The 23,237-nt window shown below is 48.8% G+C and overlaps 1 protein-coding gene across 2 annotated transcripts in view; it reads left to right on the forward strand.

Moving 5' to 3' along the window:
- Positions 1-13,022: 13,022 nt before the first annotated feature.
- Positions 13,023-23,237, forward strand: part of SEMA5A (semaphorin 5A) — a 400,847-nt gene continuing 390,632 nt past the window's right edge. The window contains exon 1 of one of the 2 annotated variants that reach the window (XM_080679990.1): positions 13,023-13,569. The gene's annotated coding sequence lies outside the window, so the exon portion shown is untranslated. The remainder of the gene's footprint in view (positions 13,570-23,237) is intronic. The other variant, XM_080679991.1, reaches the window with a different exon arrangement.

Consider the following 23,237-nt stretch of genomic DNA (forward strand, 5'->3'; position numbering starts at 1 on the left):
GGGTGGGGCCCAGGGCACTTGGCACGCGCTGATTGGTGGTTCAATGTTTCGGGGCTGTCTTAGCAGCAGACGCAGGTTACATCATACTCCGCCCACCATTTGAGGGAAGGGAGGATCTATCATTCCAGGCTTTTGGTGATATTAAAAAAAATTGAGAGTCTGGGCAAGGTCAGGGGGTGAATGTTCATTTTCCATAGCTACTTCCTGCTGAGTGGGGGGCGTTGTCAGGGGCATCTACCCGGGGTCTCAAGGATTCTGGTGACATAGGTGTCTCTAGGTTCTGAATTCAAGGACAGATAGATCTCTCCCACCTTCTGGTTGGTGAACGCCTGCATTCTGTTCTGCAAAAAACTAGTGAAACAGCGCATGAGACAGGGGCCAAAGAGCAAAATTAAAGGAATAGATACCAGTGGGCCTAATGATGGGCGGAGCCATGGGGTAAGTGAGTGAAAAACAGGGAGTGTTTTCCGTGTTGGATGAGGGGTGCAGCAGCATGATTTTCCCAAGGGACTGGTTGGTGAAGTCTCGAGAGTGATCCTGTTGAGTCACTTGGGAGGTAAAAGATGGTCATGAGACTGCCACAGCATCACTTGTCTGGTTTTGCTGCTTTTCTGGGCCTGGAGCTGAAATATAACCTGGGAAAAGGTTCTTGAGGAGGACTGAGTCCCCCGGCTGGAGGGCTGGTCCTCGGGAGTCTTGGTCGGCTGGTTCTGGCCTGGGCAGAAACCTGTCAGAGTGTTCCCGGAGCAGTTGCCTGAGTAAGGGCAGGTATGGAAGATAAGTAGCCAGGAGAGGAGGGTCAGTAGGGAAGGGTCTCCCATATAGGAGTTCAAAAAGGGCTTAAGAAGGTGGGGCTCCTTGGTGTAGCCCAGATTCTGGTCAGGGTCATGGGCAGGAGGTCCAGCCAGGAGCTGCGAATTTCTAGAGTGAGTTTAGTTAGATGGTCTTTAAGGAGGCCGTTGATCCTCTTGATCTTACCTGATGATTGTGGGTGGTAGGGTATGTGCCGTTTAGTTAAGTCAGGATTAGAGAGAGGAAAATCTGAGAGTCCTGCCCAAGGCTGAGTGAGGGCCTCGATGACCTCGGGGCAGGAGTGTGTTGCCGCAGGTTGGGTGGAGGCAGCAGGAAGGAGAGTGGCCGGGTTCAGGCCTGGGGACTGGGTCAGGGAAATGTCAGGATTCTCGAAGAACAGGAGATGGAGTTCCTGCATGCGAGAGGGGGCAAGGTGAGATAAAGATCGGTGGGACAGAAGATCCTGTAGCCTATGGGTGGAGAAGACCTATAAGGGTTGCTGGAGGCAGATCTTCTGGGCCTCCTTGGTGAGAGCAGTGGCTGCAGCCAGAGCCTGGAGGCAGGGCTGCCATCCCTGAACCGTGGGATCAAGCTGTCTGGACAGGTAGGCTATGGGGGTGAAGGCTGGCCCTAGGGGCTGGGTGAGGACCCCCATAGCTATTTCCTGTCTTTCATCAGTAAATAGTTGAAAAGGCCTAGAGATGTCCAGGAGAGAGAGAGAGGGAGATGCCAGAAGGGTATGCCGGAGCTTAGAAAAAGCCTGGTGAATGAGGGAGGGTGAGGAGAGGGGGCCTACTGGTGTTTCTTTAGTGGCCTGGTATAGGGGCTTAGCTAGGAGAGCAAAGTTTGGGACCCAGTGGCGGAAGAATCCTACCAGCCCTAGAAAAGACAAGATCTGTTCCACAGAAGTGGGAGGCTGTAGGTCTCGTATTGCTTGCGTTTGGTCAACTGTCAGTCCTTGGGAATTGGGCATCAGACAGATCCTCCCAAGTAAGTGACGGTGGGGGCTGACAGTTGCACCTTGGCAGGAGTCACACGGTATCCTTTGTCCCCTAGAAGGTTGAGGAGGCCAGCTGTATGCCTCTGAGACATGTCCAGGGAGGGGCTGCAGAGAAGGAGATCATCTACATACTGGAGAAGAGTACTGGGTTCTAACGAGCATTGTAAGAGGCCTCTGGGTAAGGCTTGGCCAAGCAGATGAGGACTGTTTCTGAACCCCTGGGGCAGGACCATCCAGGTGAGTGGTGGGGTGAGAAGGCACTGAGGCCAGAGCAGTTTTCAGAGCATTAAAGGGTGATTTGCTGTCAATACCCATGACCAAGATCGTGGAAGGGAAGAGTGGCCCGGGAAAGGAGGGCAGGACAGAGAAGGTAGCCCCCGTATTGACCAGAAAGGAGACCAGCTTACCTACTACCTTGAGTGTTACCCTGGGCTCGGCGAGGGTGATGGGGATCATCGAGTCCGGGCATCTTCAGTCTTCGTCCAGTCTTCAGTCATGGCCAGCGGTGGATCATGACCTGGAAGGGTGGTCCCTCTATGCTGAGATGCAGAGGACCCGTCACTTTTCCAGGGGCAGTCACTTTTACTGCACACCAGGCAGGGCTTGGTTGGAGCCAGGGGCTGGGGCACTGCTTTGCCCAGTGGCCTTCATTTCCGCACTTGAAGCATCTTCCAGGTGGTATTCATCCTCTCATTGCACCCCCACCATGCACGGTCCCCTTTGGACCATGCATGGCTGCCGTCGGCCTCAGAGCTGCTACCAAGGCTTGGGTCTGCAGATTCAGGCTTACTCTGCCTGCTCCTCATGGGCATTAAAACCCTAAAAGCCGTATTCACTGGATCTCAGACCTGGGTCTGAGAAGGCGTTAGGGGAGAGGGTGGCAGAGCAGGTGGCGGGCTGTGGGCCGGAGGAGGAGGAGAAGCGCAGTGGCAGGCGGCCACACCAGGCCGGGCCTACAAGGGCGGGCTGTGGGAGGTCTCAGTAACTATTTAAAGAGAGGGGTTGGACTTGCTGTTCCAAGATGGTGGCCCCCATGGGAACGGCAAGCCATGAGGCCAACATGGAGGCTGTTCACAATACACAAGGGAAAAGCAAACTAAAACAGAAATCTCACTTAGCTGTTTGGAGCAGCTGGCGGGACGGCGGGCGGGCGGCTCTCACGCAGCACGGCGGCCTCTATTTGGCTCGTGGCCCAAGGCGGTGATGGTGGCTCCCGCAGCAGCAGCAGCCGATGGCCTGGAAAGGGGCAGCTGCAGCGAAGAAGGAGGAGGAGAAAGAGAAGGAGCAGAAGGCGGGGAGGCGGGAGCGGGAGAGGTGAATATGAAAGATCGGCTGGGTCAAAAGAGTCAGAAGACAGAGAGAGGGGGCTGAGGACCGGTTTGAGGGGGTTTCTTGCGAACTAGGAGAACCTGGGCTGTGGAACAGAAGGAGCAGAGGGAGGGATGGGAGCACAGATTAAAAAAAAAAAAATCCTGGACATATGGGACCTCGGGCCACCGGCAGAAATTATTAAGGTCAGTGAGGATGTTAAGTCCCACTTTTGGGTCTTCTGGACCCATTCCAATTCATACTGAGGCCATGCCACGTTACAGAAGTAGCCAGATTGGTGAGGACACACCCTAGAGGTGTCTTAGGATCTGGTTTAGATTTTTGATTACCCATACCAAAACCTGGGGTCGGTAGCCGAGGCTAAGGACCAACGTCCCAGTCTTTGAGCCAAGGCTATGGATGGGGAACCCGAGGGACAGTAGGGGATGCCTCCCCTACCTCCTGGGATCTGGATGGAGACCAAAAGGCCGGAGAACCAAGGGGTGACAGGAACGTCTTTGCTGCCTCCCCATATTTGGAACCCCTCCTGGAGGGGCCCAGAGGGTTATGCCCGGAAGGCAATCTCTGATACGGGTCACGGTTTACGGACAGAGACACCAGAAAAGCGACCGCCAGGAATTAGCACGGGCTGGGACTTACCGCTGACGCTGCCAAGCTGGGGGTTAGAAGCCTGAGGGTCCTGAGCCACGAGGAGAGAAGAGGGGGGCACCCCAGACCATGAACGGTCAAATGGGATGCTCGCACCCTCCCGGGTTTCACAGCACCAAATGTAAGGTTCGAGGTGCAGGAAACGGGAGTCGGGAACCAAGGCATGTTAAAAGAGAAAGTTTATTCTGCACTAACGAGCGAGATTCATTACGGAGGAGGGTAGAAAAACCAGTATTAGAGGAGGGGGAGGAGGAGATGGCCCCAGCCGGACTGTCTCGCAGACTGGGGAGACAGCAACATGTGCAGCGGTGAACATGCCTTTTGAGGGGTGGAATAGGAAGGGGTGGGGCCCAGGGCACTCAGCACATGCCTATTGGAGGTTCAATGTCTGGAGGAGGGAGCGGGGGGGGGGGGGGGGGGGGGCGTCAGACGCAGGTTACATCATACTCCGCCCACCAGTTGGGGGAAGGGAGGATCTATCAGTCAATTTCAGTCCTTCTTTCCTAATATAAGTATTTAACGCTTTCTCTGTAAATACTGTTTTAGCTACATCACATAAACTGTTTATGTTGTATTTTCATACAAAATATGAATCTTTCTGATTTTCATTGTCTTCTAAGTTCCATAAGTTATCATAAATGTGGCTTACTGGATGGGTGGGGAAGAGATAGAGCAAAAAAGAAAAAAAAAAAAAAAACAACTCATGGACTGGACAGTAATGTGGTGATTGCTAGGGGGAGGGCAGAGGAGGATATAAAGCGGGATAAATGGAGACTTGACAAGCTCCTTAAGGTAAAGATTCACCTTTATTTGGGAAAAATACCACCCTAGGAGACTACATGCCATGAACCGCTTTTAGTTAGAAAGTTTTCACTTCAGACCTTCCTATGTCTGAATTTGTAAGGCCCGTGCAGCCTCCCTTGAGCTTGTCATGTTTACTGTGTGGCCCCTTTTTTGTCCACATGTTTACTGAAATTCTACCAGTTCTCCTCTTTCTACATTTCTTTTCTTTCCTCTTTTTTTTTTCCCCTTTCCAGCCTTCGCCTGGATTGATCAAGTTATCTTTATTTCATTTCCCCCTCAATACTGTTTTAGAAGATTATATGTTTCTTCCTCTTCCTCCTCCTCCTCCTCCTCCTCCTCCTCTCCTTCTCCCTCTCCCTCTCCCTCTCCCTCTCCCTCTCCCTCTCCCTCTCCCTCTCCCTCTCCCTCTCCCTCTCCCTCTCCCTCTCCCTCTCCCTCTCCCTCTCCCTCTCCCTCTCCCTCTCCCTCTCCCTCTCCCTCTCCCTCTCCCTCTCCCTCTCCCTCTCCCTCTCCCTCTCCCTCTCCCTCTCCCTCTCCCTCTCCCTCTTCTTCTTCTTCTTCTTCTTCTTCTTCTTCTTCTTCTTCTTCTTCTTCTTCTTCTTCTTCCTCCTCCTCCTCCTCCTCCTCCTCCCCCTCCTCCTCCTCCTCCTCTCCTTTCTCTTCTTTCTCTCCTTCTTCTCCTCTTCCTCCTTCTTTTTTCAATTACCATCCTAGGAATTTTAACAAGTGTATTTGAGCTAAATTCTAAAATATTTCCACTCTTCCTTGGAATCTCACTCTCTTCCCTTATCTATTTGTTAGTTATTCCTCATCCCTCAAATGTCAGCTCAAATGCCACCGTTAATGATGCCTGTCCTGACTCTCCAGACTAAACCAGACACCCCCAAACTTGTCTTTCCTAGCATTTAGCAGGGCTTAGGATTATATGCTTGTGGGATCAGTGCTTGATCCCCACCTCTTCCCAAAGACTGTAATTCCTACAAGGGCAGCGATTGGCTCTGTGCTGCTCTATTCTATTCTTAGTGCACAGTCTGTGCCAGGGCACATGCTGTGCAACAAACTTGGTTGAAAGCTGGAAGCAGAGCCGGAGGGAGGGCCAAGTGGGTGGTAATGTTGACAGAGGAGGACGCAGGGAGGCCAGATCGGGACAAGCCTTCCACCTTCTTCTGCTAGGAATCACATTCTCCTGCTAAACCCAGACGGAAACAGTGGTGGACAAAACTGAAGAGAAAGTTATTTGTTTCTCCTGTTATGAAGTCTGGAGGTGACAGTCCATGGCTGAGATGGGGGCTCCAGAGGGTCACCAGGGATTCAGGTTCCTTATTTTCAGCTCTCCTGTTCTTGGCTCATGGTTTATATCCTCAAGGTTACCTTACAGTCCTGGAGGTTGGCTGGAATTTCAACTATCACAGTCAAGGTCCAGGCAGGAATTCAGAAGTGAGGTGTTACTGGAACCCCAGTGTTTTTCCTTGGGTCTGCCTGCCTACACACACTGCCCCAAAGAAATGCATGAGCAGAAGTTTGCAAAATAGTTTAACATTGAATTGGCCAGCCCAGACACTGGGAGTTAACGCTAAAAATCGGGATCCCAGATGGCTTATAGGTTACAGATTATATGTTTAGGGCAAAATCACAAGACACCATGGGTTAGGGGTTTGGGGTCATGCTGGGGGAAAATGGATCGGAAGTGAGGAAAGGGTAATAAATCATTTCTTTAGGTCTTGAGGGCAGCTCTGAGGTTTTTCTGGAGTCCCTCTGTCCTATCTCATGGGAATAAGCCAGGGGGGTTATTTCACCTTTAGGCTCAGGAAACGAGACCTAACTTAGGTCAAGATGTTTTCTTTAGCCTGCCAGAGGTCCCGACCGTGTGACTGTTACAGAATAGTAAGAAGCTAGGAAAATTCTAGGACAAGCAGAATAGGGAAACTAAGACATAGTTAAACAGCAGTTTGCACCCACCTAGTAAATCCTACCTTCCCTAAACCAAGGATAGTTAAGAGTAAATGGTTTGCACTTCTCCTCCCCAAGTGGAGGGTAAATAGCTTAAATCCTCTTCCTCAGGGAGACAGGTAACAAATCCAACAAGTGCCATTTGCCAACCACACCTAAGGACAGACAAATTAAAGAGAATGAATCTCATTTTGGTACATTAGTATATAGCTGATGAATAGTCTATTGATTCTCCCCTAAAACCTCCACTAAATGCCCACCCTTTAAAACCCCTGAAAATGAAGGTCCCAGTGCACTCCCTCCAGGGAGCATGCCTGTGCCTTTCCATTTCCTCTCTCCTTCCCCCCACAGGCGTGTATCCCTAACCTCTAAGGGACCCCTTGAGACTTGCAACCAGAGGAGTGGTGGGCAGCGGCAGCTTGTCCTGGGCTAACCACTGAACCGGTCTCCAAGGCGTCCTTTTTCTTTGCCTTCCCAGTGAGCCAGAGCAGCTCAGCCGAGGCTCTCCTGCTGCTTCCTCTGTACCTTTCCTTGTTTCACTGTCCTAAGCATGTTTTTGGTACAGTCATACATTCTTGCTTGCTTCTCTACACTTTGTCTCTTGATTGAAACCTTTCCTCCAAGAAGACAAGAACCAAAGTCTACGCATCTCCCTAGTAACATCTTTGGTCCCAGTCAGTAACCCCAGCCATTAGGGTTTCAGGGCCAAGCTGGGAGCAGATTGATCAGAGGTGAGGTAAGGGTAATAAATAATTCCTTAAGGTCTTGAAGGCAACTTTGGGGTCCTTTCTGGAGTCACTCTGTCCACTCTCATGGGAATGTAGCCAGGGAGTCATTTCAGCTTTAGGCTCAAGAACTGAGATGTAACTTAAGGTCAAGATGTCATCTTTAGCCTGCAGAGCTCGAGTGTGTGACCATTAGGCAGGTCCAGGCTATGGTCTTCTGCTGCCTTGGGGGTTACTGATTATGTGGGAGAAAGGCTAGGTCTCTGAGGGAAATACACACACACACACTGAGTGGCCAGATTATTATGATCTCTGAACGCATAATAATCTGGCCACTCAGTGTATATCCTATATAATAAAAGGCTAATAGGAAAATTGTCCCCTCGACCAGGAGTTCGACCAGCAGGCAGGCCGCCAACTGCCCATGTCCCCTCCCCCTGGCCAGGCTGGTTGGACCCCACCCATGCACAAATTCATGCACCAGGCCTCTAATACACACACACACACACTGAGTGGCCAGATTATTATGCGTTCAGAGATCATAATAATAATCTGGCCACTCAGTGTGTGTGTGTGTGTGTGTACATATATATATATATATATATATAGAGAGAGAGAGAGAGAGAGAGAGAGAGAGAGAGAGAGAGAGAGAGATGATTTCTAGAGCTAGGATTTAAAAATAAATTTAATCAAAGTCATATGGACCTTAAGTTTCAGGAGGGAAGGGCAAGAAAGATCACACACAGCTAGTTGTTGCTCCCTCTTACCAAGACTTTCTTGGATTTCCCACCGGTTTGCATCTTACTAATTACAGTTAAGTTCTAGGAAAGTTGCCTTTTTTTTTTTAATCTTTTAAAGCCAGGCAGATTGCGATTCAAATAAAATCAGGCCTTTTATTAAGGATGACTAGGGGTGGGTGTTGTTGGGATGATCACTGTGGTATAGTGGTATAGACCACGGGCACAGGGAGACCTGTAGGCCATTAAGAGTTTTTGGTGCTCCGGGTGAGCTAATATTCTGAATTAAGGAGGCAACAGTGGGAATGGAAAGGAGGATCTGAAATGAGAACTGACAGAAGGGTGACGGGATCCTTGACAGCTCATCTTCCCACTTATATGCTTCAGGAGACACTTTGCCTCCTGGTCAATTTCACTTAGCAGATATTCTTTTCAATTACCTCAAGGGCATCATGAGTTAATCTCCCTAGTAAATCATGGAATAAACTAAGGCACAGTAATTTGTGTTTCTAAATCTATGTAGGATGAACATTAATTTTTAAAAATTTATTTCCAAATGCACCTATTTCCCCCCAAAAAATCTATTTTCAAAGACAGGAATATAGAGGACATTGATTAATGGGCATCAAGCGTATCTGTTATAAAAGTACAGCCATTCTTCACTTATAGACACTCAAGATATACACAAGGCTTCATGTCAGAAAATAACACTCGGGAAACCATATGGATGCTTTATCTCCATGCCACAAACCATCCGAATTTCCTCTAGGTATTCCAAAAATCTTTTAAACCCAACATTTTTCCTCTCCTCAGAACATACTTATAAAAAGGCAACTTGAGGTATTTTGAGCACAACAATTTTATTGTAAGGGAACTGGGTTACTAGAAAAATATATTAAGAAATTTAACCATAAAGACAATAAAAAGAAAAACGACAAGGCAAAAATACTTCCGGAGGTGGTTGTATTTTTACTACCTGTGGAGTGAGCTCTAGTCTAGAGAGCACCAAGGTGAGGAAGCTCACCTGGGCTGGTTGGTGACCAGGTTGCTCTGTGCCAGCCTCTGTGAAAAGCTGGCAGGGGCAAACGCTGCTGGCAGACGTGAGAAGCTGGAAGCAGGCCCTGGGTGGGTGTGGGTGGAACTCAGACTTCAGAGAAGGGAGCGTGATGGAGTGTCCAGCGTACTGATGGGCAGAGGGCTGGCCAGCAGTTGCGCTGGTCCTTCCCTTTAAGGTCCAGGACCCCACACTTTGTCCCATCCCCATTTATGCTCATTCTCAGATGTGCCATACTATTTTATTTGTATTCTGTTTTAGTTTCTGGTTGTCGTTTTGAATAAAACTCTCCTGCTTATCTCTGTCAATCTCTGTCATGGGAGTGGGCTGCTACACTAAAGGGAGAGTGAGCATTTATAGGGGTAAAAACCCTAAACAACCCTGGTGCAGCTCAAGGGATTTGAGTTGGGGCTGGTGGCTCCCTGAACTCTCCCTACTTGGTGATTCTTCTCTCAAGACTTTAGGGAGCATCACAACATTTTCTGTAGCCATATCATGAGTCTTTCAAATACTTAACAAAACCAGCATGAAGCAATCGTAGTGAGGCATAAAAACTGCATGTCGTTTTATCAATGTTTGGCCATTTTAAGGAAAAACTAATGGGGCTGATCAGAGGACCTAGCAGTTTTTTCAATTCTTAAAGGCCACAGATCTAAAAAAAGGAAAACAGTAGAAAAACGGAACACTTGTGGAGAATTGTAATGTGTCCCGGCTTGTTTGTAGGAAAATCCAGTTAAGATGTAAATATCCACAAGCCATGGTTTCTGGACTGGGGTTTTTCATGACACTAATACAATCCCGGGCGTTGTAAAGGTCACAGATACCGAGGTTTCCCTTGAAGGTCACTCCTGACCACAGCAGCATCTGCAGCTCTAGCAGGTGACATTCTCTTCGGCCCCCTCCCTGCTGCTCCCCTCGGAGGTGGCAGTTTATCGATGGAGCTGAAATTCAAGCACAAGGGAGAGACATAAAGACAAGAAAAAAGCCGTTAATTATTTCAGAGACATAGGAGATCCTTCATTTGGCCACAGAAATTGAGGTGAATCAGGAAATGGATGGCGTTTTTCAGGTCACATGAATCAGCGCCCCAAAATTCATCATTTTCACCGAGTGCTTGAGTGTTCTCATTCTTTTACATCGTGTGCATGGCTGACATAAAAGTTTAGGGAGAGCCCTGAGTTTATTTTTAAGAGAGAACTAAAGAGTTTTGTTTTGAAAAGTATCACCTCTATCTTACCTAATAATAGACAAACATGTAAATTGACCGTACCTCTGCTATGCCCACAGCCAATCAGAGTGAGTATGCAAATTAGAAGGCCAAAGATGGCAGCCACCCAGCTGCTCCAGGCAGGAGTGGTCAGGGGGGGCAGGATGAGAGGGAGGACAGGGGCAAAGGGATCTAAGGAGTGGAGTGCCGCAGCCAAGACAAGACTGCAGACTCCGGAGTCTGCAGTGAAGACGAAGATGGCAGACTCTGGCCAGAGTCTGCAGCGAAGACACTCTGGCTGGAGCGAAGGCCTGGGTCCTGGTGCTGAAAAACGGTGCTGGAAGCCAAGGGAAGGAAGGCCTATTGCACGAATCTCTTTGTGCAACGGGCCTCTAGTAATGTGTTAAGAAGCTTACTTTGGAACAGTGAGCAAACGTTAAAAAACAACAAAAAACACACTCAGAAACTTCATTTGGAAGAATGAGACACCTGTGGATCCTTTAAAATAATTTCATTGTAGAGAGCCTACTTCTGTGCTGGGCCCTGGGTGTTTACTTACATCACCTCCTTTCCCTCTCAGTGCTTACAAAGGACACACCTAGAGCAGGTTCCTGAAAGTTCCAGGTGAAGAGAGGGTAGCTCAGGAAGGTTAAGGAACTTTCCCTAAGTCGCAAGGTGAAATCAACGGACCTCAGAGGAGGGCCATTTCACTTTAAGGACGCCCTCTAATTTACTCTTTTGTTTCTCGTCTGTCTTCAGTATTAATTTGTAATTCATTATCATTAAACATACATATTTTAACAATACTTGGGTGTACTGTACACTGCCCGTCTAATTGACCTCTCTCCCCCACATACACATAAAGTTACATAATTTATTGAGTTAAACGTTATCTTATCAGCCCTGCTGGCTTTATGGTGTAGAAAGCTATTTTCTTCCCACTGCTAAGCTCTCTCTGTATGCCAAGATTTTTTTTTTTAAGTGTACACACCTTTAACTGTAATTCTGAAAGGCAAGGACAAGGATTAATTACACGTCCGGATCTTTGTTTCTGTCTCCCTTTGCCCTGGCGGTGGAGGCTCCAAAGGTACCCAAGCACCCAAGGGCTGCAAAGTCAGGGGTAAGGCAATGTCCTCCCTCCCCTTCCCCCTCAACCCAGGAGCAGAGCAGCCAGGCTAGACCTTGGCAGCCTCCTCCTCCCAGGGTGCCTCCGCCTCCCAGGGCGTTCCTAGGCCTCTGTGCCACGTAGGCAAGAGAATCAGAATGTCAGGAATGGAGCTAGTGCCCCTCATGCCAAGCACAGAACTGTTAAGCTGTTCAGTAAGGTCCCCAGGAGCCAGGCAGCTGCCAGGCCTGAGTGCCCCCAACTCAACCCAGGGAAGAATGCTTCTCCAAGAGGCTCCCAGCTACTGGCATTTCCTCCCGGATGTCTTAGAGGAAATCCGAGTGAGGCCTTGAGTACCCAGGCAGCTCAGTACTAGTGAGAGAGAGAGAGAGAGAGAGAGAGAGAGAGAGAGAGAGAGAGAGAGAGAGAGACTGGCGATTTGGGGCTGCACTCGGCTTCCATGGAAACCCTCAGGATTGCTTTCATTTAATTCTTTTATTAAAAACTATTTCTACAAAGTAAAAATTCAATGTCAATTTGTATTTCTATCATCGTGGAGGGTTCTTTGTTGCACAGATGAGCTCAATGGCACAGTTATGGGCATGCTGGCCCCTTTCCCGTATGGGGCATGTCCACAACCCGCTCTGGAGCCATTCGTGAGTGTGGGTCATAGGGACATCCTGTCACTAGCTAAGAGAGGCCCGCGTGGGGGGCTTCCATGCGTTTCCCTATGCAGGGGGAACTTGAAAGCCACCCTCGGAAGCCCAGGTGGAGACAAAAGGGCCCAGAGATACTGTCCCCAGCCTCACCCAGAGGAAAAGGGACAGGCGCTGCTCTTCGGAGTTCTGAGCAGATGCTGTGCTAAAAAGCATCAAATTCTAGGAGTCTCGAAAGGTACTTTAATGTTCTTTTATGAATCTTTTCACCTGAGTACTTGCTCCATAGATCCGAAAGATTCTGCAAAAGTGCAACAAGTAACATTTGGCCCCAGAATTGGACGAGCTAACCTTGTCCATCCGGGAGCTCCTCTCTTAATGCTCAGCTGCCACCCTGGTTCATCTGATCTGTTTCTGTCTCTGATTGAACTCCGCTGAAATCGACCCAAACTAGGCGGGAGGCTCACCCCACAAATCGCTCCTCCAACAACCGGCAGCGACTCTCTTGGTCTTTAAGGAGTTTCCAGTTCAGAGCCCGCAAGAGGATGTCACACAAAAAGGGGAAACAAACTACACATCTGGGGAGTCCAAGAGGACTCCGCGGCCCCCACCCACCCCCACCCACCCCCACACAGCACGGCCGGTTTGGCCGGGGGACGCACACGTACCTGGAGCGGAGGCCGGGAGAGTGGACGCGCCACGTCTAGGTCTCGGCCCGCGCCGCCTCCGACCCTTTATACTGCGCTCCCCACCCCACCCCCATCCCCAAAGTAGCCACGTCCGAGCGGCGGGACAGGCGCGGGGAGCCACCGACGGTCCGCGCGAGGGAGCGGGGGGAAGGAAGCCCCCGAAAGTCCCGGCTTGGGCGCACTGCACCAGGGAGGCCAAGTGGGGCTCCTGGGGTGCAGGGGTGCCCGGGGAGCAGAGGGGGCCCGCTCCCGGGAAGGGGCGGTCCTGGGGGCGGGGCTCTGGGAGGTCGGGCGCCGGTGGAGCACTCGGGTTTCACTCCCGAGGAGGAGGCGCGGCGGGGGCGGGCCGGGGGCGGGGCGAAGCGGCCCCGCGCTCCCAGCTCGCGCTCCCCGCGCCGCTCTACTCGCGGGGAAGGAGGCGCCAGAGGCAGCTGCTCTCGCCGCGCCCGCTCCCGTGCGCTGCCTTCCCATCGCGGGTGGGCTCTGCAATCCACGACCAGCCGCGGCCCCTGCCGGGCGGCGGCTCCCATTCTCCAACTCTCCTCCGCGGGGGCAGCCGGTCCTTGTGACCCATCCCGGGGGCTGCCTTGCGGAGCTGGTTAGGACACTCAACTTTGCCTCCTTGCCGTCTCCCCCGCTGGGAACGAACCTGCTTACCCCCGGCCCGGCCGCGCGCCAGGGACGGTGAGCCTGCCGCTCTCGCCGGCGCCCCCAGCCCAGAGCGCAGAAAGTGGGGTACGGCTCTGAGGAAGTGGCAGGGGGCGGAGGCGGCTGCTGCCTCGACTTTCCTGGTCGGGCGCTGAAGAGGACCCTAAGACCTCTCCGGGGCTCCAGGCGCTGGATATCTGGCACGAGGAGCGCGCGTCCCACCTGGTAAGCGACCCCCTACCCCATCCCGGAGTGGTCGTGGCTGCACCCCCCACCGCGCCGCGTTGCTGGTGGGACCGGGGGCGGCAGTGGTGGGCGTGTGGGTCCTGTGGATCTGGGGCAGGGTCGGTCTGCAGGCCGGAGCCGGGTCAGCGGGTGGTGGCGCGCACTGGATTAGAAGGATACCTTCCCTGCGGGGGGTCCCGCGGTTGAGCTAGTGCACCAGCTGGAAGTTTGTGTCCCTGCCTTTGCCGAGGCCTGAGCGTGCAGAGATAAGGAGCGAAAGCGACCCTAGGGGCGACCGGTCGGTGGGCGAGACGGGACCCCTACCCAGCACCTCCGGACTGTGCGCAGTGGAGTGTGCCCGCACCCGGCGCGCGCCCAGCCTCGCATCGTCTGGAGCGAAGGGCAGGGGTCCGGGTAGCCGGGGCTTCGCGGGCTCATAGCCGCTGCCTTGCAGCCTCCCGGCTGGGGCAGCTGTTTCTGTTTTAGTTACAGCGGTTTTGAGGCGCACGTGAGAAACGGGGAGGCAGTGGGACTTGGGCTCAAGTCCGCCGAGCGCTTTGGTTAGTGAGGGAGATTGAGGCTGGGGGCCGTCCTGAGTGCCGCGGCCCGGGAGTCCAGGCCTGGAGAACCCCATGGGCCGCAGGCTGGCGAGTCCCTTTCCGCGAGCATCTCTCCGCCACTGCACGGATTTCGCATCCTCTGGCTCGGGGTTTCGGGGCTGGAGGCAAATCTGGGTCGCGGAGGAAACTGGTCCTCCCAAGATGTGTGAGGAAACCCCCGCGGAGGAGTGGTGCTCCCAGGATAGCTGCTCGCGGCGCCCGGTGCGGGGCCTCCCACAGATCCCCATGCCCCGGCTTTGGCGGGAAGCGCGTTCACCTCCTCGCCCTTTCCTCGCTTTGTACCTGGATGCAGCCGCTCAGAGTTGGGATTTAACTTTCCTGCGCCTGCGGCGTCCCGGGGATCCCCGGAAGGGGGCGCTGAGAGCGAGCGCTGGAAGCGCAAGAAGGGAGGATGCTGAGAGCTGCGACTAGGTCCTGGGTGAGTGGGGTGTGGGTCCCCGACAGCAGACAGCAGGACCAGGCAGGTCTTGCAATAATGTCATAGGGGTGGAGGGTGGCGGCAGCTGATCTGTTGACCAGAGGGAGCTGTCAGCATTGCTAGAAGAAGGGACAGGAAAGGTGGCTGCCAAACAAGTCCTTTAAATAGAAGGTTCCTTCTAGAGAAAACATATCGCTGCAAACTCTTCCTGTCTGTGCATCTATCTGTCTTCCTCCCTGTAACGATTGTCTTTAACTCAGGGGAAAAAAAAATCAAAATTGCGTGATGGTAATCTGAGTTATGTTTAATACTGACATAAAGTTCTGTTCCTCAGGAGAACATCCGTTAACATGCCAGGAGTTACAAATGATCATTGCAGCTTGTTTTTAAGGAAAACAATCGTATGTCACCGTTAGCTTCTCCAGAAGAGCTCCATCATCGTGACCAAGTTTGGGAATAGCAGATAGTATGTTATTAATTATAGTTAGTCTCTCCTAAGGAGGCACTGGAAGACAAAAACAGACTTTACTGGGGAAGGTTTTAAACACCTAAATAACATTGCTAAATTAATTGTTAATTAATGCCAGTTTTATTATTGAAGAGAGAGTAAAGTTTGTCTTGCACTATTTTGAGTGACCAGTTCACAATTTCAGTTCAGATAATATGTTGTGTATCAGTTAAGTAACTTTTTCGGGTGGAAGCCTGCGTTTATCCCAGAGGAAACATAGATATATATATTTTTTTACCCCCGAAGATTTGTATCCATGCTTGTTTGTAATAAAAAAGCTCAGTGTAACAGTTTGGGTCACTTGAAACACAGATTTCATTTTGCTTGAGTTTTTCTCTTGTGAAATCTTGGCCACAAGATAGCAGTTCTCCTGGGTGTGGCATGGTCAGACTCCTGGAATGGTGGGGTGATGAACTAGTTAGTACCTGCTTTTACATGCTTTTACTATTACCCACTTTTCTTAACAGGGAGAGAGGATGGATGCTAATCATTTTATACCTTTTACGAATTGTACTAACGGATTTGATGGTTTTAATGGCAAACAGCTGGGAGATCCCTGCTGGGAGCAAAGACTTTGGTCTCCGGGGTGGTCAAGCTTGTCTCTGTCCAAAAGATGCTTTTGAGATGTTTCGAATTTGGTAACAATAAACCTGTGTTCTTCACTGCCCTTTCCTTTTAAAATTATTTCTTTACCACGGCTGGATAGAGTGAAACGTAGGAGCATCTAATGCTGCGGTGTCCGTGGGATCTAATGAATACGTGCGCATTCACGGAAACGTGGGCTTCCGTTTCAGAGAGTTCATGGTCCTTCCGAAGCCCCATCCTTGGCTTTTCACAGTCACTTTAGACTCTTGATCAGGGACAAATGTTAAAACCAACAAACGTTTCTCTCCGTTGTATGCTGATTCCTTAAAATAACAGATGCCAGCTCCTTGAGTCTATGTTAGTAGAGCGAGCTGCTTAATTGAACCATTGCACAGTTTTTCATTAACTTGGTGATTATTTTTTTAACGATTCCAAATGTCTTTTTGTTGTTGTCAGGTCCTTGAAATTGAAGCTTTGCTTCTGATACACATACATGTCCAGCTAAAGGTATAAAGGTATTCCATCATAAACAAATAATCATGAATTGTGGAGTTAACTAAGATCAGAAACTAATCCCTAAGAAGAAGTTTGGATTACAAACCATATAGCTTGCAGGTAGAACAAATCAATTAGTTAATAACACGCCCAAGTCAAGGAATCCATTTCTGTAGTAGCATGTGTCCAGTGTAGCAGAAAAATCTCACATCCCTCAATACTTCCTCCATAATTCTCGATTCTATAATTATACCAAATTTGTATTTAAAAATGCCTCTGAAATTGTTGCTATAGTTACTCAAAGTGCTTAGGGTATAATTATAACACCAAGGTGACCGATTTTTATGTTTCGTGTTAAATAATTTTTAAATGTAAATTACGGTGTCTAACAAATTGAGCTACACCACAGTGCAAACTGTGTAAGTGGGACCTTGTATATTTCCGCCCACCTGCATCTTTTGGCAAATTTAGAGAAAAGTGAACCTTTTTCTTGAGTCCTAAGATGAGTATATATATGTGTTTTAAGTTGTTTATATTCTGTGTTCTCTTAGTGACAACACAGACATTTTCACATATGCTCCCAGCAACCTTTTAAAATCGAGACGCAGTTTTGTTGAAAATTGATTGTTTTTTATCACTCTGCCTTCTGCCTTGTAGAAATGACCTGCCATAGAGAGGGGACAATCTGCTGTCTCTAATTCCTGTACAAGTTGGTCGCATCCTAAAGATAAATTCAACAGGTGAGGAGTTACTCATTGGCAAGCAGGTTGATGAAGCACCTTTTGCCTTTTGGTATGCTTGATTACATATGTCACTTATTTCTTTGATGTGAATTCATCAGGTCCTGTTATCTGATATATAAAATCAATTTCTAACAGCAAGAAAGGGAGAAAAAAATAAAAGTGCGTTAGAATATACATAGATAAAGTTTTCACTTTCAATGAGCCTCCCCCAAACTTTTTGTTCAGAATTTAAGCCACACAGGACAAAGCAAATGCAAGCTCTGTCCAAGAGAAGGTAGTGTTTACTAAGTCACTTACTATAATGTACCGGTATTGACACAATTACCCTTTGCCACTTGAAGGTTGTAGAGCTAAAGAAACCTGGCTCTGAATTTCACAAGAGTATTTTGAAGCCAGGCAACTTCAAAGACAAGTTATATTTCACCTGGCGCAGGGCATTTAAAACAGGATTAGCCCAACAGTGGGCTCAAGGAAACAGAACATTTTCTCATAGGAATTGCTGTTGTCTTTTTTTTTAATCCCTTCTTTTTTGTCCAAGATTAATGGTTGTTTGACAAGAGCAAAGATGAACACACTTTATTTCCCTTTTCTAAGTTTTAAAATATATTGGCATTTGAAAAAAAAATCATTTCATTCTCTATTCTTTTTTATCTTATACAATAACATTGGTTTCTGATTAATACACAAAAGTGTTAGGCTTTAAAAGAATACATTTTTAGGGGGTGAATTTCTTTTATTTCTGGAAGGCCATGAACTCACTAATCTTTTATCTTCTCATCTTTCAGTCACTATCTGTCACTGTGTCTCTATGGAATTGGCTAGCCTAGCATTTGTAAGATGATGAGGAAGTATGCCCATAAAATTTTATTTTATGTTGCTTTTTTATGTACATTTTGAGAGTAGATCACATTACTGTAACAGGTAATGCAATTGCAGATATGTATGATAAGTAACCAGGAGAGTGATGCTATCAGAAACCAACTGTACTGGAGACATAATACTGTATTTGCTGAGATGTGAAATTAAATAAGTTTTAGGCAAGTGACAATCAGGACTGAGCAAGGACAAATTGTGCACAGGAAATAGAGCCTCTTCTCAATCACGGCACACTCACCTAACAGTGATCTGTGAGGCGCCTGTGTGGGAAAAGCAGCGCCAAGAAAAAGTCGCGAGGAGAATTCTGCTGAGCAGTTTTCCTGTGAGCTGCCTGGAAAATGGTTAGTGCTTGGCTAGAACTTCCCCGAAGAGATGCATTCCTCATAAAACCGAGTCCAGATAAAATTCCACGCAAAGAACTCCCCTTGTTGTAAAAAACAACAACCCTGGGGATGTGACACAGTTTGGAGAGGGCTTCCCACGCTGTCCTCGGTCAGCCTTGAGGCTGCCTGCGGACGGGACTGCTCCAGCGGGCTGCGGAGAGAGCACCTCTGAGGCCTGGGACACGTATGGTCGGACCTCCTGCAACCAAGTGGGTTTTAGAATCACACTGGCTTCTGTGATTTCCTTTACAGGCCTGAGATTTAGATCTGCCATAAAACTTTACCAATTGTAAAGCCAGGAACATTGTTTGTGCGTGGTGGCATAAAGCAAAAAGAATTGCCTTGGATGTTAACTTCCCTTGTCCAGCGGAAAGTGTAATAAAGCCATTGTTCATGCCAGTTGACATACAAATATGAACTAAAGGAATTGCTTCTAGGATGTCTGTCTTGTAAATTCTCATGTTTTCTGGCTGTGGACTTGGCTTTTAGAAAGTTAGCACTAGAAAGCTTAGAAAGCTGGGTAGAATACATACCACAAGCCCACGGTTTAATAGAGCTGGCTGCCTAATTGGGCAGGGAGCCAGGAGAGGCCTCCGCCTTGAATGCACTCACTGGCCACGGAAAGGTCCCCAGGGTTCAGGACCGCCCACTGTGGTGGAGAGATGTCAGTCGTGGTGGACGAATTCCTGGCTAGAACTGGGCAGGGGGGGGAGGGGGGAGGCGTGGTGTGGGCAGCAGCAGTTGACAGTGGCATACCTGGCCCTCTGAGACTTGGGGGTGTCGGATAGAGGTCCTGTGAGGGCCCTGCCCAGAGTCTGTGGGTGGAATATATGAATGGACTTGGAAATGTCAGTGGTGGGTCAGAATCCACGTGTGCCTGAGGTCTGTGGGACCTTACAGAAACAGGGCCTCGAGAAGATGAAGGGGGTGTGGAGACAGGAAGTCTGGCAGGACTTGTCTACAAGAGTGGTTAGGATGTTTGGTTACCAGGGCAGGGCCTTGGGAATGATGACACAAAACCTATTACTGGAACTAAATTCCGATGTGGAGAACAGCTCGAGGGCACAGCAGGACGGAGGCCCCTGAATTTGGGTGTCAGGATAGAATCAAGCTAGCAGGACTACCTGCCTGGGAGTGTGGGTCCAAAGCTTAAGTGCAGGATGATCCTTGGGCTAGAGACCTGCAGTGGGGACTGAACTGGTTCAATGGGCAAGTGGGGGTGGGGGCCAGGCTGCTGTGCATCTGAGGCTGGGACATAGGAAGAGACTTGTGGGACCATGGCTCCCTGACCTGAGTTGGCCCGGCTGCTGTCCCTCCCTCCTGACTGCAGCCCCTCCCACCCGCTTCCAGCCTTTGTGTGTTCTCTTCCTTCTGCTGGGGAGGTTCTCCCTCCACTGTCCTCGATGGCTCACTGCTTCTGGATCTCCCTGCTTTGAGGGCATCTCCAAACCACACTGTCTAAAGTAGCATTCCCTCTTTCCCAGGCATCCTCAAACTACGGCCCGTGGGCCACATGCGGCCCGCCGAGGACATTTATCCGGCCCGCCGGGTGCCGCTGCCTGTCCTGCTTAGCAGCCGACTCGTCCCGGGCCCGCAGTGCGCATAGGAATTTGTTCATAGTTTTTTTTTTAAACTATAGTCGGCCCTCCAATGGTCTGAGGGACAGTGAACTGGCCCCTGTTTAAAAAGTTCCTCTCTTGCCAAAACTGGTTTGGCTCAGTGGATAGAGCGTCAGCCTGCGGACTGAAAGGTCCCGGGTTTGATTCCGGTCAAGGGCATGTAACTTGGTTGCGGGCACATCCCCAGTAGGAGGTGTGCAAGAGGCAGCTGATCGATGTTTCTCTCTCATCGATGTTTCTGACTATCTATCCTTCTTCCTTCCTCTCTGTAAAAAATCAATAAAAAAAAAAAAAAAAGTTCCTCTCTTCCTTCAGCCTCCCCTTTCCTCTTCATAGCACTTTGCATCATCCGCCACACTATTTATTTCTTCAAGTCTCTCACCAATAGAGAATGTAAGCTTAAGGGACAGACAAGGCTGTCATTTGTGTCTCTGGTGCCGCAGCAGTGCCTGGCAGACATGTGGCTCTTGGTCCATGTGTGATGTGTGAATGGACCAATAAATGCCTTTATGTAGTCTATAAACAGTACAGACTGCACCATCGTATCCCAGATAAAGGACTGTGGCCATGGGAACTAAACACTAATTATATTCTTTACTGGTAAATGGAGAAAAATGTTTCAAAAACCCCCAAGCTGATTCATTAGCCTAGTCTTGAAATACAAATGCCTTTGTAAGCCAAGGACTGTATATACTTCATATATGCTAATTCAGGGCTATTTGCACAGTAAGTAAACGTTTGTTAAATGAATGGATGACTTTGCTTGAGTTAGAAATTAGCATAAAAACACTTTATGTGTATTAAAACACTTTATATATATTAAAAAAAGTAAAAGAATTGAAACTCAGGGGTGTTGTCTTAGTTAAAACAGCAGCCCTCCACTCCCCTGCCCCTATGCACAAAAATTCCAAGGAACATATTGTGTCCTTATTACGTATTTTGACACATTACAGATATTTTAGAAATTCTAGAGTATATTAGAAATATGGCAGGCTTTCTTATTTTACTTCTGTTATTAGGCCAATAAGCCTTGTCACTTAGTTGGATTTATGGATTTAATAAGCTGAGACAGATGCGTGGATAAACACAGTGTGGTATAGCCATACAATGGACTACTATTGAGCAATAAAACGAGCTCATGCTGCGATACGTGTGAACTTCAAATCGCCATGCTTAGTGAAAGCAGCCAGTCACGAAAGACCATGTATCCTGTGGTTCTGTTTATATGAAATGCCTAGAAAAAGTAACTCATGAGAGACAGACAGCAGATTCATGGTAGCCTGGGGCTTGGGATGGGAACGGGGCACAGCAAATGGGTGACCAGTGTTTTGGGGATGATGGAAATGTTCTATCATTGGATTGTGGGGATGATCACGCAACGCTTCACCTACAGAAATCATTGAAATTGTACACTTGGGATATAACTTATACCTCGATAGAGTTGTTAAGAAATGAATCTGGGGCATAACCGCTAAAGGTAGTGGGTGTTAAATCGCCAATGGCCTAAACAGAGGGTGCTGCCTTCTCTGCCAACTGGAGTCCGTGTCTCCAGGATTGTCACAGCCTGGTGCTGAGGCTGTCGGTTGCCGGGATGAGCAGCGATTCTTTGATGCCGAGGAAGTGTGTCAGAGCTGGGTCTCTGCTAGGAAAACAAACAAACCCAGGTTGTCTCCAGATGCGACCACATAGCCGAGCTTAATCAGGCCAGTAGACGAATCAGCCATCCTTGCCGCTCAGTTTGGTTCACTCCAACCCCCTGTCATTTGTTCGATATGCCCCTCTCCTGCCAGTTTCATCTGCCACTTTTATTGTTGCAAGATCAGGGGGGACACGTTGGGGAACAGAATCTCCTGGTCCCATTAGGGCTGCGGTACTGCTTTGCTCAACACGCGATGCTGCTCTCCTGCGGAGGGAAACGTCCAGGAAGCCTGCTCTGTAGCCTTGTGCACTTTCTCAGCAGAACGCTGGCTCCTGCGGGTGAGGCGCAGGACCTCCAACAGCCAGACCCGGGGCAGAAGGCAGGTGTTTCAATGCCCCGAGTTTGAGTACTTAAAGGGGATTGTGCTCTTTTTCTGCCTTCGTAGAAGAGGTATAGAATCACTTCGAGCTTTTTCTATTCCGCTTTGCCATGTTTTGCAGTTCAAGCACAGCTGAAATGAGACTGTGGGTAGAGGGACATGGGAATTGCCTGTAATTGCCTTGCTCCCCTGCTATGTCAGGTTGGAAGTGACTTTAGTTCTCCCCTCTTGTTTATTGCTACTTGTATCTGTTTAGTGTGTTCACATCCTCTCTGCCCCCTGCCTCGGGACTTCCTCAGGTCTCTTCCGGGCACCATCCTCTCCCCACACCAGTTGGTTTCCATGTGGGAGTGTTTTCTTTGGCACAGACGTCCGAGCTCCAGGTTACCCCCGCATGGCCTTCAGGAGCTGGCTGAGACCCACCAACCTTAGGGCTCTCATGCATCTTCCCGTTAGTAATACAGTACTTTGATCCAGCCCTGTGATGTTTCCAGCAAGCATTTTTGACGATGTCTAATTTCTTCAGTCCTTGTATGCAAAATTCAAAAACTCAGAAGTTGTATGCAAAATTGAGACCAACAGAGTTTAAATCCTTGTGCCACACTTTTTTTGACCTCCTGCCAATGTAATTTGGGACTAGCTTGTTCTGAATTTGCCTCCTCCCACTCTTGCAGCCTAAGCAAGACACAGATTAAGAGCAAAATTTATAAAATGCCCATGTTTTTTCTGTTACCACCAGTCCTAAATTATTACTCACCCTCAGTGAGCGGTCAGGCATTGTTTATGCGATGAATATTGAATATTTCCTTCTGCATGTAGCATGGCAGAGGAGTAGCTGACATTTTTATCTTTAATGTCACTTTGGATAATTTTGGTTGCTCAATAAAATACTGTTTAGGTTGGTATTCTTTGTGTGTGTGTGTGTGTGTGTGTGTGTGTGTGTGTGTGTGTGGTTTTGTTTTCTTTTATTTCCTATGAATTAGTGTTCTCCAGATTTCAAGGAGAACTAGTTAGGCATTCTGTTAAACAGACTGACTGGTTACACTATTAGAAAAACGTTCATGTTGCCAGGCCATATATTTAGTTTTGAAACACAAGGAATAAGAAAATGATGCAATTTTCTCTTGTTTTAAGACCTTCTTTAGAGTAATTGTTGATTTGTATTGGATGCGATAGCTGGCGTTGATCATAATTAAAGTAACACTTAGTGTTATATACGGACTTATTGAAGATGTTGTCCTAAGTGGTGAAAATGTATTAGATCATTACTTTAGATGACTTTACTTTTTTTTTCTAACCATTTCCTTTTCTGGACAGCTCCCAAATGTTCACATCAATACTGACTCTGGACACTCTGAAACGAACAGGGTCCTCACTTCCTTCTGGCAGGCCGGGCCTCGGCA

Source organism: Plecotus auritus, assembly GCF_963455305.1.
Source record: "Plecotus auritus genome assembly, chromosome: 7".
Taxonomy (NCBI): Eukaryota; Metazoa; Chordata; class Mammalia; order Chiroptera; family Vespertilionidae; genus Plecotus; species Plecotus auritus.